We start from the raw sequence: 8,201 nt of genomic DNA on the forward strand, positions 1-8,201 counted from the left end.
GGCCACCGGTGGAACCCCCACCCAGCACCCAGGAGAGGCCCATCACAAGAGGTGCAGGAGCTAATTAGCATAACTTATTTGCATATGCCACACCCCCTGACATCACCAGAAGTATGTCAGAAGGCAACACCCACCACTCAGGCGCCACTGGACTGTTTTGGATTGCTAGCTATTGGGGGGGGGGGAATGTGCAGATCTGTCCTCACAGAGGAGGGAGAGCTTGTACCTGAATAAACCTTGGTCTTAAAGGTGCCACTGGACTGTTTTGGATTGCTAGCTATGGGGGGGGGGAACGGAGGAGGGAGAGCTTGTACCTGAAGGCAGGCTGGGGGGGGGCTCTGCAACTTACCTGGCTGCTTCTTGCTCCTCGTGGCCCAACTGAGGGTTGCTGGGATCAGGGGGCAGGGCTTGTTGCATGTGCCCACCCCCTGGGCTCCTTACTGCCGGAGCTCTGCTCCTGTGCGCTCCCGCAGGAAAGGACCCCTGGTTACCGTGTTGGTTTAGGACTGCAGAGACCCAAGTTCAGATCCCCACCCCACTCCACGATGAAACCCACTGGGTATCTTTGGGCAACTCACTCCCTCATCCTAACCTACCCTTGTGTTGGACATTAAACAGCAGAGGAGGGAGCCATGTATGCTGTTCCGAGCTCCATGGAGAAAGAGTGAGATCAAAATGTTCTAATAATGAAGAGTGTGTGTATAAAGTCCCATCAAGTCAAGGGGCTTTCAAGGCAAGTGAGAAGCAGAAGTGGTTTGCCAGTGCCTTCCTCAGCAGAGTTTTCCATAAAGGCCTCCTTTCCAAGTACCAACCCTGCTTAGCTTCCGAGATCTAACCAGACTGGGCTATACCATTCTGCCTTCCCTCCCATGATGATGATAGTAATAGCAACAAGGCTTTGACCACACCTGCCTTCCTGCCTGTGGGGGTGGGATGGACGTCAGGTGTTCCATGATATTTAGGATGGGAATGCAGTGAGCATGAAACACCCAGCTTGCAAGGAACATTGGTGGCATTTGGAGAGCTCCCAAGGCAAGCAGTTCGCTTTGGGGAACTGGCATCGCTTTACAGATCTGCAAGTCTAACCTGGCTTCACGCTTGTCAGTTCCTCTATTTGCAACATGTATATTTCTAGATAAACCAAGAATACAAAGATGTTGTAAGTCTCTAGCATTCTTTCCGTCTCAAATTACAAGCAAACATACCCTGCAAAGAGGTCACCCTTGACACTTCCTGCTGTTCAGGGTGAACTATCCCCTTTTGTAACAAGCTGATGATATTTTTAAAAGTGCAGAATCTGATTCCATTCCCGCCTGCTTCTGAATGCCAGAACCCCATGTACTATTACACTAATTGGAGCAGATTATTTTAATCTTTAATACACACATGCCATCACTGCAATGACTATGTTAACAAAAGGCATATTTTGAAGCAATGCATTTTAAAAAAAAACATAAATTAAAAGATCATCTTCAGCTATGAAGATCTGAAGGGCCAAGTGGAATCAAAAGCCTGGACTCTGGTTGATGATGATGGATGTTCCCTTGGAAGGACTTGTAAGTATGCCGACCCCCTGTCTCTCAGGAGGGGCCGTTTCAACCAGCAATGGACTCCATAGCAGTACCCCAGGAGTCTATATACCAGGCAACTTGACATAAGTGGACACAAAGATGGACGCCAGGACTGGCAAGCCCTATAATCATGCCTAGGCAGTGACCATGGGAAGCACATGAGACCTTGTTCTGACAGCTGTGACTCCCCCCTCCACCCAGCCGACATCTGCATACTCTGGACAATGGACTTGCCTTGCCCCAGAGTTTCTTCTTTCTATCTCAGTCACTAATCCTATCAATCTGATCTCATCTTTCCTCCTCACAGTTCCTTCATAATAGAAAGTCCTGACTTCTACTCCTTGCCCATACCCTAAGCCCAGGTGGCTCATCAAGAAGTATTGCTTCTGTTTTGATTAGTTTAAATTAGCAATCCATTAGTCCTTCAACCACCGGAGAAGTAATCAGGAACTCAACCCAAATTGTACTTTGCATCCAGAAGAGAATCTCCAGTTTCTTTTGTCCAAATAATACTGTTTTATCTCTGATTAATCTCATCAGTGCTTTGTTCTGAGGGATCCCTCACATTAGCAAGTCCTCTGGACACATTTTTGGGTATAACTAGTCCAGTGCATCCCCACTGCTGTGTTCGTGTTGTCTCGGGCGCCTACCAACATACACCCCCAGTATTCTGGGTCCTTCCTCTCAGCGAAGTGCTGGTCATTCTGCCATCTCTCCTTCTTCACAGATGTCTTCAGGAAAGGTAGGTATCATCTCAACCCCCAGTATTCTCCCGCTCTTCACTTTATTTTCCACAGATCTGGTATGGGTGTATGTTCTATGTGTGCTCCTGGTGTGTTAAATTCTCTAAATACCATTCAATAAAACATCCTTTATTTTACCCTTGGACTGGTTATTAAGAACGCTCATAAAGGGAAAGATCCCCGTGAACATAAGTACGAAGATCCTTGCTAATACCCCATCTCTCGCTGAGGCCTGCCATTTAGCTAACGTCCCCCAGAAACTGAAGGCAGCAATTCAGCTTCTAAAATCTATGCTGGTAGGGATAACAGACTGGCTTGGATTTGCATCGTTTTTGCAAGAGATCAGAGACAGAGATTTGGGGAATCACATACATCCGTTCTTCCAAAGAAGAAGAAGTACAGAGAAGAATTTGTGCTCTCTGGTGGACCTTGAAGAGAGAGGACCACACTTGGAGTTCTACTATGGATGGATTATCATTAGATAACAGGAACCGTAGTAAAAGTTCTAAGCTGTTACTCCAAGGATATAATAACAAAAGGAAAATGGGAGTCTAACAAAAAAGTTATCATGGTTGTGAGTACAGCACATTTGAAGTAATGGCTGCAATAAGGAACAGAGTGAGAAGCAGTAGATGAAAGAGGGAAGGTCTTTTTCTCCCATACTCATTGATCAGACAAATTTTAATGAGGTGCCATTATAGTTTGGATCAATTAATGAGCACCTATGATTCTGATGATATTTCAATTTAAAATTTCATTTAGACACAGGAGGGTGTCAATTCCTATTGCTCTGATGCAGACAATGGTTCCAAGGGAAAAGATTAAAGCACACTGATCTTCTATCACTGTCTAGCAGAATGATTTCCGTACTTATCAGAGTGAATTAGAAAAGTATATGTATGCTGTCAGCCCTGCTTTAGCCAAATTTAATCCTCTCACCTCCACAGTGGTATTTCAGCACTGAGTATTCCTTTCAAGTGGCAGGGTGGCAGAATTTTTCCTATGGTCACTGCAGCTGCAAAGAGAAAGGCAGTAGAACAGGCACATAAATCTTAACTTCTCTCCTTTGTAGAGATGCTGCCAATCGCACTGGACAGATGTGGCACATTTTAGCCCAGTGATGAGGCTGATGCTACAGGGCATTCCCCCCCCCCATCTCCCATTGCTGAGGGAGATGCTGGTAGCCATTAGGCACATTAAAATGGGAAGCTTGCATCACTGGAGGCCAAACCATACAAAACCCATTCAACCCACATCCCAAACAAGCCCACTAGGGTTTGTGAATAAAGAGAGAATCAAGCAAATTCCATGCCAACCACCTAAACTCAAATTATAAATAAAATAGATAATATTCACATGCAGCCTGGAAGTGCCACCTTTTACTGTAGTCAGTTATTTCAGAAGAGCAACAACGGCCTCCTCAGTACTATCACAACAAACATCACTGTGGTATGGGAGATGAGGGCTGTGGAAGAAAAAGACTGTTTTCTTTTATTCCTAACTACAGCAGCTTTCCCTAGTCAATATATTGGTGACATTGACTGAACCAGATCACAACTCTTGGTGCAGACAATTTCACTCCTAAGTAAACAAAGAAAGACAATATCTCAAACCATCTTTGTCAATGGGAAAGTAATGCTTTTGTATTTTTAATCAGATATTTTCAAAGTAGTTCTAAAGAGACTAAAATTATGGCATTCTCTCCACAGGGAGATCCATCTGTTCCTCCCTATCATTGTATTCACCAGCAGATGAAGACTTATCTGTTTTGCCCACTGTTTCCCTCACTGACCTTCCTTCTTATATATGTTGTTCTAACAGTGTATGTTATTTCGTTTAACTGCTGTTTTGAAATGTTTTTATTCTATGTATTTCAAAAGCTTGTTTTAATGTTTTTGATAGTTTTAATTGAGGCCTTGGGGAGCCACCTAAGCTGGATGGAAAGGTGGACCAGAAATGTTTTAAATAAAGAATAATGGCCCAAAACATTTGTCCCAACATATTGTCTCTCCTATGGCAGAAGAATTGGATTTATACCCCACCCTTCACTTGGAGTCTCAGAGTGACTTACAATCTTCTGTCCTTCCTCTCCCTACAACAGATACCCTGTGAGATAGGTGGAACTGAGAGAGCTCAGAGAACTGCTCTTGAGAGAACAGCTCTGAGAGGACTGTGACTGACCCAAGAAGGAGTAGGGAATCAAACCCAGTTGCAGCAGCAGATGGTCCTTGGCCTCTATGCCCTGTTTGTTGGCCCTTCAGGGCAACCAGTGAAACAGAATACTGGACTAGATGGACAGCTGGTCTGATCCAGCAGAGCTCTTCTTATGTTCAGAGATTGGAAGGGTAGTGGTTTTGGCTTTTCTCATAGAAGCCTGCAAAGTCAGGCTAATCCAAGACCACAGGAAGATCAAACATGTTCAGTTTGGGCAATGACAGCTCCACAAAGATCCTCTAGAAAGGTATCATCCTCGCATAGCCTTGGGGTCTCGAACCCAGAGTTACCACTGAATCCTCCCTAACACAAAATGTTTCACTGAACATTGAGGCTCTTTTACAAGCAAAACACTGGAGCAATTTCTAGAGAAAAAGCTTAAAAGAGGTTTGAGAGACTAGAGAAAGTTCGCAGGGAAGGGGATGGCATATTCTTACATTGCCATGGCTGGTGAGCATTTAGAGATTTCAGCTTGTGCCAAGAAGGAAAAAAAATTCTGGAGGATTTTCAAGGGAAGCTTTGATAAGATTATCAAAATTTCTTCCAGGGGAAGATGACGCACTTCCTGCTGGTCTCTAGGAGCTGCAGCGGGTCTTGAAGATACACATGTAGAGTTCAGAAAGAAAATGGAAGAAAGAAACATCAGTGAAAGCCGCTGGACAGAGACCTGTCAGACAGAAGAAACTGTCATGTCTGCTGGGCAACCTGACAGTTCTGATGGCAGCTTTGCAGATGGAACCTTATTGCAGAGATGCGCAGGGAGCCTAAGCTGATGGAAAGCAAAGCAAATGGAAACTGGCAGATAAAAATGTGCCTGAGAAGAGAATGCATTGTGTGGTGGGCTTTTTGCAGTCATATATATATATGTGTGTGTGTGTGTGTGTGTGTGTGTGTGTATTCCGGAAGATGGACCCAGATGCAGGTTGCCCCCAAATGAACCTGCCCAGCTCAAGAATTTCCACTTGCAACAAGCAGGTTTGCCTTGCCTGGAAGAGATGCACGCCTTGGAATACTTTTTTCCCACCAAAAAAGTAACAGATTGCAGGATTTGGATCTTGCAGTTGCTCCGAGTACTGAAATTAGTACTTTTATCTTTCACAGTGTAACAAGTGAAGATGTACATACAGTACGACAAAACAGCATAATTTATTCACCATGTGAGTAGCTGAGAACACATGCAGAGAACGTGTACAGATCATTGATAGAGGGTTTTAAAAAAAAAAGGAGGAAAAGAAAACTTCCCACCCAACCATCTTCATCTATAAATGAACTAGAAAATAGTGACAGCAATTGCTACAGCAATGCATGGGGGGAGAGATACAACTTACACCTTCAAACTCCATGGTAACAACAAAGTGGTAACTAAGGGCGGAGCAATAGCAGCAATGGAACATTGCAAAGCCAGCTATGGCTGCCTAGATTGTTACACTTTAGTACTCATTTAAGATGCCAATTAAATTTCCTCCGATTTCCCAAGATAGGGATCTACAACCTATGGCTCTAGAACCAAATCCGGTTAAGTACAGAAACAAATGTGGCTATTTTAAAAAGAAATGCAAGTAATTAAGTTAACGTATATTGGAGGGGTAGGTGGGATCTAACCAGCATGCAAAGGAAATGGCCACCAAAGATTTTTATTGGACTGAAGAGCTTCTTAGAGGTGCTTTAAAGAAAAGGACATGATAGAGGTGAACTTTTGCCAGCAATCCAAGTGCGGACTATCCACAGGTTTATGTCAATGCAGTAAAAAAATTATGCAAGGTGCTCCTTTATATGTTTATTACTTGTTGTGAGAATATGCTCGTGTGACACTTCCCAATAAAGGACTCGCAACAACTGAGTTGATGAAACTTTCCAGATAATTAATCAATGTGTCAGTTATCAGTAATGTTAAATTGTATTATTTTCAGTTACACTACTGGGTTTTCTTATACTGGCTCCTTATTGATCTCTGGCACTGAATGTTGATGTCATTTAGCTCTTTAAATATAAAAGGCTGGTGACCCCAGTCCTAAGAGGCAAGCATCAACATGCAGAGCATGAGCAGAAGAAGCCAGCCAGAGACAGCTTGGAATGTCTCTGAAACCACTGGGAGCCAAAGTTCTGCCTCCACCTCATTGCAATCCCATTGTAGTAAATGGGGTTGAAGCAGCTGAACTACACATAGCCCCTCACTTTACTGCCAGCCGTTAACTCTCCCTGCCATTTTTTTTGCTCTTACTTCTGGTATCCTGTCCCAACATCTGGCAGAACTCATTTCCACTGCAGCGAGCCAATTAACATTTCCACTCAAATGACAGGGGGACCTTTGCTTGAAAAGGTGCTGACCCATCTTAGAGACTAAGGTTTGTCATTTCTTCTCTCATTTCAATTCATTAGTGGCACACGTGCTGGAGAATGCAAATGGCTTGCACCATGAGAGAACACTGCACACATTTTATTACAACCCAGGGGAGGGGGACCCTGCTTCCTAATGAAAAGGAACGCATGCCTTCATCGAGCAATTAAAAAATGGAATTATATAAAGATCATTTGATCAGAACGCATGGAGTAGCGTACGCCTAAGACTTCAAAACCAGCCACTGAAACAAGCACATTACCAGATGAGTAAGGCCACCCACGATGGCTCTAACCAATTCTGCTTGAAATGACTGAGACAGCAAGGAACAAGTTTGCACAGGAGAAACATTTGTTGGATGATGGTCAGGAGCCGCCATTTTGCAACATTATGGCTTTGTGTATTCATCCATGTTCCTCTCTTGAGGACCAGAACATCCAGTCGAGATACACATGGGTAAATGGGATACCACAGACAGAATTCAAACACAATTCTTTTCAAAGGATTCATATCACACACACATACAGTAGTCCAGTAAAGACAGAAATCAAATCTTGTACATGTGTGAATGACCCAGCTTGTAGTGCTAGTGACAAAGCACTGTATTTGGGTGTAGAGAATTCAGATTCTCACATTGCAGACATGGACATACGTACTTGGGAACACCCCCACAAATTCAATGAGGCTTACTTCTGAATCAACATGCATCTCATCCAACTGTTGGTCACAAAGAAGCTACCTATGAAACCAAAGGCATACAAGCTCTCTTTGCCTAATCTCCCTCAGGTATTCTAAAGATGTAAGATGGTCATTGTAACACACCGAGAAATGCCACAGTTTTAAAAGGATACTGCACGTTGTATCTCTGTATGAGTCACTGGTAATAGATATTTCAGCTGCATTTTTGTACTGGGTGCATTAAGTTCAATCACTTCAGATACAGAGACGCAGCAGAATTACCTGTCCTCATATAACATGGCCTGTTATATCAGTCTATGGGTTACTCTTCTATGTTTTAATCCCATTGGCAGGTGAATCTGGATTCGGGACACATGTAGAAAGATGTGGCTTGCTTACACACTATAAAGTTCTACCCCCAAAATGTAATATTTAGAGTCCAAATATTGCCTTTCTGAAGTAGAAACTGGATGCTTTCCTTGAATTTTAATTCAGAAAACAACATAAGAACATAAGAGATGCCAATGTTGGATCAGGCCAAAGGCCCATCCAGTCTAACACTCTGTGTCACACAGTTGCCAGAAATACCAGTGCCATCAGGAGGTCCAGCAGTGGGGCCAGGACATTAGAAGCCCTCCCACTGTTGACCCCCCCCCT

The sequence above is a fragment of the Gekko japonicus genome, unplaced genomic scaffold (assembly GCF_001447785.1).
Source record: "Gekko japonicus isolate JY-2015 unplaced genomic scaffold, Gekko_japonicus_V1.1 scaffold643, whole genome shotgun sequence".
Classification (NCBI taxonomy): Eukaryota; Metazoa; Chordata; class Lepidosauria; order Squamata; family Gekkonidae; genus Gekko; species Gekko japonicus.